Raw genomic sequence first — 11,412 nt, 5'->3', positions numbered from 1 at the left:
GCTTATTTAGACAATCCACCTTCTAGTGTAATAAAGCATTTAGATTATTCTTGGATAGTAGCACATATCCATGAAATGTATGCTTCTTCCAAGGGTTGGTAGGTCAACCTACTATTTATGAAAATACTTTCTTCAATATCTTTTTTTCTATCATTTTTTCAAATTTTCTTAGATTTTATTGCTTGAATGATCATATTGTGATTTAAGTTGAATGTTTATTTTCTTAATTGTTCTGCCCTAAAATATAAGCTTATGGGGAGTTAGAAGAAGTAGATGCTACTAGCAATCCAAGAGTGGTCTGAGATACTAAAATTCATGTTGCAACCAATGTATGCAAGTGTTGTGGCAAAATAGAGGAGGGAGGTGATAACTTAGTTTAGGTATCAAATTTTTGTTATTCTACATGTACCTCAAGATGACATTATAAATAACCTCGTACAAGAGACTAAGCCTTTCTTGAAAAAGCAAGAGGAGCCAAGCCTCAATGGTTTAGGTGCACGAGTTCAATCTCAAATACACTTCTTTTGAAGGGAGTGAGCCCTGAACTAGAAGATAGAATAGAAGCAAGAGATATGGTGGAAGGAGTAAGAGCAACATATATATATATATAGAGAGAGAGAGAGAGGAGATGTGGGAACTCCAATAATCACAATGTGTGACTGGCCTTCCCTTTATTCAAATGTCACTAAAAGTCAGTGTAACTAATACATGGGCATCTAGCACAACACCTTCACCCCCAACAACCTCCTACTTAAAGGCGAATGTACCCCTAGTGAGGAGAGAATAAGAAAAAAGTGACAAACTATAAGTATATACAGAGTACAATGGGATGAGGAAAAACATCATCTCATCCATGATGTCATCTCACCCATGAAGGGAGTTAGCCCTGAAGTGGAAGTAAGAGCTATGGTGGAAGGAGCAAGAGTAAGAGAGAGAGAAAGACATATGATGTGGGGAACTCCAATAGTCACAATATGTGATTGACCTTCCCTTTATTCAAATGCCACTGAAAGAATAAAGAATAAAGTGACAATGATGGACTTTTGCCACTTTGCAATGTACAGATACGTGCATACTGTCAATGTAACTAATACATAGATAGCTAGGCACATGTAGCTTTACCCCCCCCCCCCCCCAACAACCTTCTACTTAAATGTGCCCCTAGTGAGAAGAGAACAAGAAAAAAGTAACAAAGTACAAAGGTACATACGTACAATAGGATGAGGAAAGATATCATCTCATTCGACATCCATTAACTTCCTAAGGAAGGCAACACACTCCAGTAAGCGACTTTTAGTAAGCAAATTTGTAGGTTTTCGGTCAATTGAGATATTGATAAGCTCAATGGACTTGTCCTCAATGACCTCTTGTATAAAGTGGTAACACACCTCAATGTGCTTTGTCTTCTCATGGAAGACTAGATTCTTGGCTAACTAAAAAGCACTCATAGAATTTGAATGCAATGTAGAGACCACATTAGCAATGACAAGGTCTACCACCAGACGGCCTAACCAAAGAGCCTTGTTGCAAGCCTCTGTGGTTGCAACATACTCAGCCTCCATAGTAGAAAGGGTTGTACATTTTGCACCTTGGACATCCAAGAAACAACACCTCAACAAAGGTGAAGACATAGCCAAAGGGGGACTTCCTATTGTCTACATGTTCTGCATAACCAGAGTTAGTGTATCCCATGACCTTTGTATCCTGGCCACCATAATAGATGTACATAGTTGATGTGCCCTTCAAGTACCTCATGTTACCCTTGATGACATCCCAATGTTATCTACGAGGTATAGCCATATAGCATGCCACAACTCCCATTGCAAATGCTATGTGAGGACAAGTGGCTATACATCAAATTACCCACTCTGGATGCATAAGGGATCTTGGCCATCTCAACCTTTTGCTCAGACTGTAGACAATTGGCTTGACTAACCTTCATGTTGTTACACAAGTAGTGATCGAGAGCAAGCCTCACTCACAACCCAATAACGAAACGTTAAGGATTGTCGATTAGGGTAATTGACTTTGTTCAGAAACAACATAAACAGAATAAATTTAAAACTCCACACAAGCCACAAATGAAACCAAATGCCACACAATGTCTCTTGTAGCTCATAACAAGAAACTCAAATCCGAGTAGAGCATCACACACCTTGCGCAATGTTCAAAAAAACACAAACTTCAAAGTCAAAACAAATTGTGTTAAATTCTCATACCTTGAAAAAACCTTAGGGCGGCACTCAGCACTTCAACTTCCAAGTTCCAATTCTTTACGAATGGCACATCAAGAGTCCATGCTCTCCACATGTGACCCTTCAATCTTCCTCACATAAATTACAAAACTTAACTGCAAGGAGTAAGGCAAGGCACTTAGCACCTCTCTCCTCTTCTCTTATATAGTTTTCTCAATCCACACATACGTTGTGTTTTGGCTTTTTAAAAAGCATAGAACTTTTATGCTTTTGCTTTCCCTCTTAAAAGCTAAAAGCATGATTGTTTTTTCCAAAGTTAAAAGCCTTAAGTCTTTGTCCTTACGAATAGCTTAATAGCTTTAAAGGATATTAAATTTAAAACGCTGCCACTCTACGTATTTGTGTTTCCATTTTCCCTGCGAATGCCATTATTGTGTTTCAGTATGCCACCACGTCCTACGTATCTTCAACAACAACTACCAACATAGCTCATTGAACAATGCCACCATGTCATTTCGCGTGGTCAAATGTCGTCTCTTCTACCCCTTGTATTATTCCATTCCTTTGTTATTTTTCTTCTCTAAATCGAAACCAAAAGGTAAATAGCCTACAAGAGGATCCGAAAAACCTTCCTTTGGGGACATGTAGTCCATCATCACCTCCACCTTCTTCTTCTTCCTCTTCCTGTGAGAGTGGCATTGGTCTTGCGCTCTTGACATAACTCACCGACTCTAAATCACAGGACGTGAACTAAACTCACAATGGCTGAGTTTAGGTGATGGAGGGGTAGACTGGGTATGTCTCTTGAAAGAACCCTAGAGAAGGTCATATTTTATCCCCTGTGAACACGTGCTGTTGTCTGCATTGGTTGTATCATCTCTACAAAAGAAAATCTAGGAACAATTCTTTCACCACATGAATTCAAACTACATGGACTTTGAGCATTTCCTCCCTCTCCATTGAGGCCTTTAATAATGTGATCTTTAGTGCTTTGATTGAATCAGTAGCTACACATTCTCCTAGTTTTCCCTCCATGCTCTTTCACTTGCTCATCTTTCTTCTTTTCTTTACATGTTGCCTATCTTTTGGCACATTACCCTTCCTTTTTTGCATTGGCTTCTTGGGAGCTTCTAGAGCAGCCTAAACACTCAGCTTCTCATTTGAATAAGGATCAGCTTGCCTAAGTACATAGGTTGTATCGAAAAAATCCTCATCACATGGACTTACATTCACAGTCAATGTCATATTCCCTTTAGCTTCTAGTTATGTTTTGAGATATCTTGTAAGCATGGAATACTGGAAACGCTTTTGCAGTGCTTTCTTTAGATTCCTTTGATGTTCTAGTAAGACTCTAAGGCATTGGCCAAAGACCATTGAGGTATTGTTGATGAATTTGCTCTCATTCAACCAAATTCCCTAGTTTCAAATAATAATGTTGCACTAGCTTCATATAGAACCATAATCTTCTTCCATCTCAAAAAATACCCCACAATGAAAGCGAATACCAACATCACAATTTATACACTGATGGATATACTTGTAACATTTTCCATTTCTACCTCCATGACCCCTCTTCTTTGAGTTTTATCAAATTCCATCATACTTTTGATTTTACAATAGTCTTCAACAAAGCCTGTTATTTCGAGAACCCATATACCTCTTCATATGAACCTGTTTTTTCATGCAATGTGCCCTAGTAGAAATATGCTATGAAATAGAAATTTGTGCCCAATCATTCATGATTTGAGAAATATGCAATGATGGATCCATGATATGCAACCAATCAAACGATGCTCACGCGAAAATTATGTATGCACTGAAAAATTATGCCTAGCCATCTTCATGTGCTCCTGCGTCATGCAATATGCAAACACAATTCCTTGATTACATTATATCCTTAACCTCACCTCTCAACACTCAGCAAAAAAATGTCATACTCTACCCACCCAAAATCTCATAGTCACTCAAAAAAATGATGGTCCTCAAGATGTTGACCAAGAAACAACCCATCTCACTACTGACGGCGTCCTTCACAACCCTCAAACTCACCATTACTTTTCCACTCAACCAGAGATTTCTAACTCGGTGATGAACATTCAAACTCTCGTGTGTGCAAGAAATAGTGCATCCTCAATGAGAGGTGCTCTCTCAAGTGCATGTGCGACTAAGTTTTACTGCATATAGCTGTAATGGGCCTCATGTTGTGCAAGTGCTCAATGATGGTGCAAATTGTGAATAAACCCAACCCATGGCATGGAAGTATTTGAAAGAATTAGGAGACAACCCTCGAGTACAGTGTATCAGATAAGTGCAATGTGAAGTGCTCATGAATCCATAATCCCTGTGATGTGCAAGAGTCTTGGTAAGAAAACGTATATGTTCCACAATGTTCGGTAGCTACTACTGGCAAACTCTAGCTCCAACTTGTCAAAAAAAAAAAAAAACCAAACTCGACCAAGGCTATCAAGTTTCCACACTCAAACTCCAAACAAAATGGCAAAAACAAATCTTAAGCTAAACAAACAAAGAAATGACAAAACAAACATCATGTAGACATCTAAGCTAACAAAAATCCAACCTAACCATAGTTTTTCTAGGGGTTTTCAGTTTTCAAAAACATGCTTGACAACGTGAGAAGGTAAATGGCATCGAATAGGCTTAATAGCTTACAAATGAAACTGCTCAAGGACCTTTTGGATGTACTTTTTCTATGATAAATGAAGGAGCCCCTTAGAGCGATCACATGTAATGTGCATCCTAAGAATATGTGAGGTGTGTTCCATGTCCTTCATCTCAAATCTCTTCTTGAGTTGACCTTTCAAAGCATCCAACTCATCATGAGCACTCTTAGCAATCAACATATCATCCACATAGAGGATCAAAATCATAAGGTTGCCATCACGAGCCTTCTTCGTGTATAAACATAGATCCATGTGACTATGGGAATATCCTTGTGAATGCATAAAGGCATCAAACTTGTGGTACCATTCTCTAGGTGCTTGCTTAAGGCCATAAAGACTCTTCCTCAATCTGTACGCTAGGTGGTTCCTGCCAGAAGCCCTTAGGTTGCTCTATGTAAATCTCATCATGCAAGTCCCCATGAAGAACATCCGTCTTGACATCCATGTAATAAAGATCCAAGTCAAGCTGAGCAACCAAAGCCAATACCAAGTGTAGGGTAGTTATCTTCACAATGGGAGAAAAGACTTCATCAAAGTCCACACCATGTTCTTGCTTAAAGCCCTTAGCAACCAATCTGGCCTTGTATCCTAGCTTGGGGCATCTAAGGGTACTTCTCAACTTGTACACCCACTTGCATGGCAAAGCACGCTTACCACTAGGCAAAGGAACCAAATCCCACGTATGATTTTTCTGCAGTCATTTCTACTACTTTGCTTGCATTGCCCTCTCCCAAAAGTGACTATCACCTCTGCACATGGTCTCATCTCATAAGTAAGAGGCTCACTAGCATCTATCACCATAACATAATCCATAGAGGGATCAAACCACATAGGCTATTGTCTATCTCTAGTAGACCACCTCAAAGCTAGCTATGGGGCTTGTATCCTATGGAGCATCAAACCTAGGCCGCTGGGGCATTAATTGCTGTGATAGGGTGTCTAGTTGGCTCTACAGTAGCAATAGGATCCTCCTAAATATCACCTTGCGTACCTCGACAAAATGCTTAGGCTACTTATGCATTTTCTCCTCATGGAAAACAATATTATGGCTGCAAATAACCTTGCGAGCGCCTGCAGGTCCCATAGGTGATAGCCCATCTCACTTGCATCCCCATAACCAAGAAAGATGCATTTCCTAGAGTTAGAATCCAGCTTATTACACTTGTCCTTGGATATATGGTAGAAAGCCTCACAATTAAAGATACACAAATGAGCATATGAGAGAGGTTTTCCAGACCATACTTCCTCTATAACCTGATAGTCAAGAGCAGTACATAGGGACCGATTTATCAAGTGTATGGCAGTACTTTGTCATGCTTCCAACTTGCTTTTGAGCTAATATTGGAGCTTTGAATCTTGACCTTGACTGTCATTCATTGTTATGTATGGCTATTTGATGCTCTAGCAAGAGCTTTGCAAGTTACTTAGATTAGATGCTCCAAGTTATATACTACTTGGATCTCGGATGTACGGATGCCTTCCACATGATGTTTTGAGATTGGCATTGATTTCTTATTGCTATACCTCATTTGCAGCATGCTCTAACTGTAGCTTACTGCACTGATTATGCAAATAGTCACCTCCATTTGACAATTCTTTGCATTGTGTTTATGGATAGTTCATTACTTGGTTAGTGCCCCTTGTTTTCAGCTTAATTTAGCAAAAATTTTAGGGATATTTGCCTTAATTACAATAGCATGATTTGAAAGATTTTGTACTTGTTTGCCTTCATTATGGCTAGTGGCACAAGTGACAATGCTATCTTTAATATTGATAAGATGGATGGCACTACCTATAGCTATTGGAAGGCCCAAATCTAGCAAGTTTTAACACAAAAAATGTAGGTTAGGCCTTTGAAACATAAGGGTGTTAAACCCAAACTTATTGATGTAGATGATTGGACTGAATTAGATGAGCTATGTAAGTCCACCATTATATTGTCCCTCTCTAAACATGTGTTCTACAATGTTGTCTTTGATGGGCAATCCACATGGACTTATGGAAAAATATTCACAATGTCTATGACCAACAGAGCCTCACTTCTCAAATGTATTGATTGAAGCAACTCATGGAACTTTCGTATGAAGGAGGACACTTTTATGTCATCACTTAAATAATTTTCATTCAATTATTACTAATTTATCTTCGTAGGGGGGATTGAATTCAGTGGCACTCTTCTTCCCTATTCCTCTTAGTTACACTACCTAAATCACGGGATACATTTCGTATTACTATGTGTGCCAATGTGCCTACTAATGGGGTAAAGTTGAAGGATGTAGAAGGTGCACTCTTCACCAAAGAGGTTAACAAAAAGAATGTCGATGCTTCCTGCACCTCTCATACTTTGACATTTAGAGGCAATAATGGTAGGAGTGGTGATGCACCTGTCGTGGAAGAGACTCTCAATAGACTCGCTCTTAGTCGTGTGGACAGTCTCACTCTCAGTCATGTGGACAGTCCTGTAGTAAGTTCCATGTCCATCAATCCTCATTGACTTGTTATTATTGTGGGAAAGCACGACATATTCGATTGTAGTGCCATAAAATGTGTGAAGACAAGCATAAGGAAAATGGCAATGGTAAAGTATAGGACAACAATGATAACCGCAGCATTGTCCCTAGCAAGTTACGTGTTAATATTGAAGAGATTAATGTTGTATAGATTGATTCTGATGATGATTTCATACTTCCACCTTCTTCACTTGATACTTCACAGCTAACTGATGCTTTGTTATGGTATACTCAGTGTTGGCTAATAGATTCAGGGGCTTCCTTTCATGTGGCCTCCTCATAGAGAGTAGTTTCACTCCTATTGCACTATGACTGGATTTGTTCATCTGGGTAGTGACCTAGCATTGGCGATAGTTGGTATTAGTGATGTCTAGCTATACAATTTGGTTCAAGTTACATGTTTACTCTTCATGATGTACATCATGCATTAGCTCTCACGAAGAGCCTTATCTCTACTGGCACTTTGTATGATGTAGGTTATGTAGTTTCTTTTGGTGATTTCTCATGGAAGATTACTTGTGGAAAACTTTTCATTGCACGTGGTGCTAAGTCCAATACTCTCTATTTCTTGCTTGTATTTGGGTCAATTGACCATATTTTGGCAATGGATGCAGCTGCAAATGTATCTTTGTGGCATTGTTGCCTTGGGCACATGTCCTTGAAAGGAATAAAAGTGCTTACCTGTTTGCAGTATCTTCTGCTTGACTATAGATGTTTTAAGTCTTGTGACCATTGTTTATATAGTAGGAAGATAGACAATATGCATAAAAAGTCTGGTATCACATGCATGCGTGAGCCTTTGGCTCTTGTTCATTCGAATGTATGTGGACCCATGACCTGCTAGTCGTTAGGTGGCATGAAGTATTTTGTTACCTTGATTGATGACTATACGCATAAGGTCTTGGCATATCCTATTAGTAGAAATCCGAAGTCTTGGCTACACTTCAACATCGGCTTACTTTGGTTAAGAACTAGTCTTAAATGTCTAAGGTCAGATAATGGGGGTGATTACGCCTCTAAATCATTTGAGCACTTTTGTGACGAGAGAGGTAGTAAGTATTAATTGATTACCTTGTTCACCCCACCCTAGAATGGTATGGCTAAGTGCATGAATAGAACAATTCAGGAGCAAGTTCGTAGTATGCTTAGCTAGGCAAGCTTACCACAACATTTTTGGATTGATGCTGATTTTATGGGTGCTCATGTAGTCATTGAGACTGATTGTTTGTCGGTATTGGGTATGATTACTAGTTATGCTACCCCGGACATTGCTATGCTCTGGTGGATTGCATACATTAAATCTTTGAACCCTGAATTTCAGCATATTACAGGAAGAGATAACCCAGTGTTTGGAAACATGTTATCTCGAGCACACTATGAAAATGAAGATGGGATGATGGATGAGGAGGAAGAAGATGACTTTCTTGCGGCTGAAAGGGATGTTGCAAGAGTGAATTTAGCAATGCAAGGTGTTGCTACAGCATTAACAGAAGCTTGGACAACAAAGAGAAGACACTTGAGATGTTTTGCATCTTGTGTAGAAGTATTTCTGGAAGACAAATATGCAGGAGAGTGGTTGAGAATTGGTCAATACCTCAGTACATTAACAAAAATAGATGAATGGTTAGATGAGGAGTTTAAAAAGATTAAGAGGAAAGCCTATGGGTTTTTCTTAAAAGATAGATACTTATGGAAACATGCTAAAAAGAAAGAGGGTATGCCATTGCGAGTTCTGGGTGACAAAGCTTCACAAGTAAATGTTATGCAAGAATTTCACGAAAGCTTATGGGCTGGTCATAGAGGTGTTTGAGGTAATTTTGCAAAGATCAAAGAAAGATATTGGTGGCAGGGTATGTATAAGGATGTTGCTCACTTTGTGGAAACATGTACGACATGCCAAATGTATTCATTTGTGAGACATCGGGATGGATTGTAGCCCACATATCCATTGTCTCTTCATTTTAAGTGGGTGGTGGATTTGGTCACAATGCCTACAAGTCTTTGGCAAATGAGGTATCTTGTGCTTGCCCATGAAGACTTGACTAATCAAGTGGAAGGGAGAGCTTTACGTACTAAGACAAAAAATGTTGTGTGTACTTTTCTATTGGAAGAGATCTTTTGTAGGTATGTATGTGTGGGAAAAATTATTGCAAATAGGGGTGAGCTAGATGTAGATAAAGCTTATGATTTCTTTGCACGGTTGGGGATAAAGCTTGCTTTAACTTCATCCTATAACCCTGAAGGAAATGGAAAAAGTGAAAGAGGTCATCCACTTATTGTGGATGTATTGGCAAAAGCATGTGGAGAGAAGGTAAAAGGGTGGCCATGATTAATCCCTTATTCTTTGTGGACTGACAGAACAACTCATAGTGCCGTTATATGATATATGCCTACAGAATTGATGTATGGTCAAAAACCTATCATGCAGATAGAAGAGATGACAGCCACATGGAGTGTGCTACCTTGGGAGGAGGAGTTGAATCGAGAGGAGTTATTAGCCTTACGCATTAGACAGTTGGAAAGAAAGTCAAAAGACATAGAGGTAGCAATTGCAAAGTTAAGGGCAACAAGGATACAGAAGAAACGGTTTGAAAAAAGACATAGACTAAGACCAAGAACCATACAAGATGGGGATTGAGTATTGGTTTATGATAGCAGTTTAGACAACCAGCATAGTGCCATGCGTAAAGTTTCCAAAAGATGGTTTGGACCCTATGTGGTAAGACAAGTGTTTGATAATGCTACTTATGCATCAAATGAACTAGATGGGACATCCATAAAACTTTTGGTAGCAAGGAAAAGAATCAAATTATTCAAAAGGCGGGAATCTACTACCTATGAGTTGCCAAAATTGGAAGAAAATGGTGGCCATGATATAGGGGGTAGCCAAGAAGATATGGAAGATGAAGAAGCAAAGGATATGGCTACAGAGGATGAGGACTTAGAATCTGGTGACAACTAGGATTTCGACACATACCGGAGGATGTGCAGGTTTAGAGGGGGTGGATGTCGTGATGCTATGCAGACACAGTGTAAAAAAACATGGAATGCATCATCATCCGACTTTCTTATTAATGTAGAGATTCGATGTGATCTGAGTCATTAGTGCTAGTGTCCGTGGCATGGATTATCCAAAAATACTAGATTTTTGGATAATTTTAGTCTAATTTTTATATTATTTAATGTAAAAATTTTAAAAAAGTTAAAAAAGCTCCTAGATTAGGATGGCATGCAAAAAGTAAGTTGCTTTTTCAGCCAGTTATGGGATTTTCATAAAAAAGACAGATTGACGAAATTGCGTGCGTCGCAATCGCTGTTGACAGGCAGAAAACTGCAGTTTGAACTGGAAGAGGAAGAAGAAGTGATCTAGGAGATCCGTGAACAGGTGTCTTGAAGTTTTACCCCCCTTTCGGAGCCAACGAAGCCATCAGATTTGGATTCTGAGCAGCAGAGAAGGAGCTCTTATTTCTGATCCACGTTTTTGTTCTATAAGGGAGCTCCAGGAGATCTAATGCCTAGAGAGTGCTTCTGAGTAGTGCCAGACAAAGGATTTCAGATTCTGTCAATACGTATTGATTTGATTCATTGTGCTTTGTCATTATTGTGTTTATCTCTTGTGTATTCTTTATCTTCTCTTCCATCTCCTATCTCTACTTCCTTTTACCTCTGATCCTCGGTGGATTCGACCTTTTGACAAAAACCCCTCTAACAACAATCAAAATCATTCACCTTAGCCCACCCCCTTCTCTTATGCACTAATCCATGAGAACATACAACAAGAGGAGAGAGGAGAGAGGAGAGAGAAAGAATAAAATCAAATCTCTTCCATTAATGTATCATTTTCTGATTGGTTGGGAGTGATAGATGGCAAAGAAATCAAGCATCTCATGGCCTGGAGCATTCCCCTCATGATCAACAACAACAAAATAACATTTTAAAATCCAAAAATGGGGCGACGAAAAAAATGCCCCCCCTCCCCTCCACGTTTCATGAAACTTGTGACTTTTCAATTCTTATAAACTTAAG

Source organism: Lygodium microphyllum, chromosome 21 (assembly GCF_053477565.2).
Source record: "Lygodium microphyllum isolate KBCC chromosome 21, Lygodium_microphyllum_v1.1.10, whole genome shotgun sequence".
Classification (NCBI taxonomy): Eukaryota; Viridiplantae; Streptophyta; class Polypodiopsida; order Schizaeales; family Lygodiaceae; genus Lygodium; species Lygodium microphyllum.
Note: the sequence above shows the minus strand (reverse complement) of the source record.